This window comes from Galeopterus variegatus, unplaced genomic scaffold (assembly GCF_000696425.1).
Source record: "Galeopterus variegatus unplaced genomic scaffold, G_variegatus-3.0.2 Scaffold56884, whole genome shotgun sequence".
NCBI classification, from domain to species: Eukaryota; Metazoa; Chordata; class Mammalia; order Dermoptera; family Cynocephalidae; genus Galeopterus; species Galeopterus variegatus.
Window position 1 is genome coordinate 1 of NW_007782995.1, and position 919 is coordinate 919.

The 919-nt window shown below is 47.8% G+C and overlaps 1 pseudogene; it reads right to left on the reverse strand.

Annotated features, from left to right (window-relative positions):
- Positions 1–111: 111 nt before the first annotated feature.
- On the reverse strand, positions 112–914 carry LOC103584452 (annotated as a pseudogene).
- Positions 915–919: the final 5 nt, after the last annotated feature.

Here is a 919-nt window from a genome sequence, read left to right on the forward strand (position 1 = left end):
TTGGGGTGGAACGGCCGCTGCCTGGGGGGGAGGAGCTGGCAAACAAGGAAGCAGGGTGGAGTGGGATGGAGCTCATTGATAGCGGGATGGAGCTCATTGATGTAAAACGACCAAGATCGTCTAAGCTTCCACTACCAACTCTACTTGCAATCTCCTCTGCTCGCTGGTCTGTGTTTTCCTTTTCTTCTTGCATCTCTTTGTTGATGGCATCCAGCTGCTCTTGAGGCATCATGGCTAATGTCTGTGCATCAGCCTGTCCACTGGGTGACAACGGATCAACTGAGTTGAGTAGAGTATCCCTGTCATCTTTGCCACCAGACACATCGACATTGCTCTCAAAAGCTTGTGCTACATTTGCTAAGACACTAGCCTGTTGGGCACATTCCCAATCCTGTTCATTAAGAGTTTGTCCCTTGGAAGGCTCATCCCGTAGAGCAGCTAGGCGGCCTTTCTCGGGGTGCCACAACACTGCACTGGTGCTGTCGGAATCTGTGAGACTCTCTGCCACAAGGAACCTGAAATCTGGGACACTGCCCAAGTGGGGTCGGCCATGGTGAAGTGAAGCAGCTCTTAGTCTCATTTGGTCTAGTTCGGCCCTCAATGCTTCAATGTGCAAGATGAGCTGATCCTTATCATGTTGTGTATCTTCCAATTGCTTTTTTGCATTTTCAACTTCTCGTAACAGAGAATTCTTATCTTCTAGAGCAGCCATTCTCTCTTTCAGATGAAGCTGGAGCCTCTCATTCGATTCTGAAAGAAGCTTGTCAACAGTGTCTGATAAACGTTTATTATGCTCTTCACTCATTTTTTCTCTCTGCCTTGCTTTATTATGCTCTTCATTAATTTTTTCTCTCTGCTTTGCCCACTGCAGTTCTTGGTTCTTTTCCTCCAGCTGCGCCTCCGTCTGTCTTAACCTTTC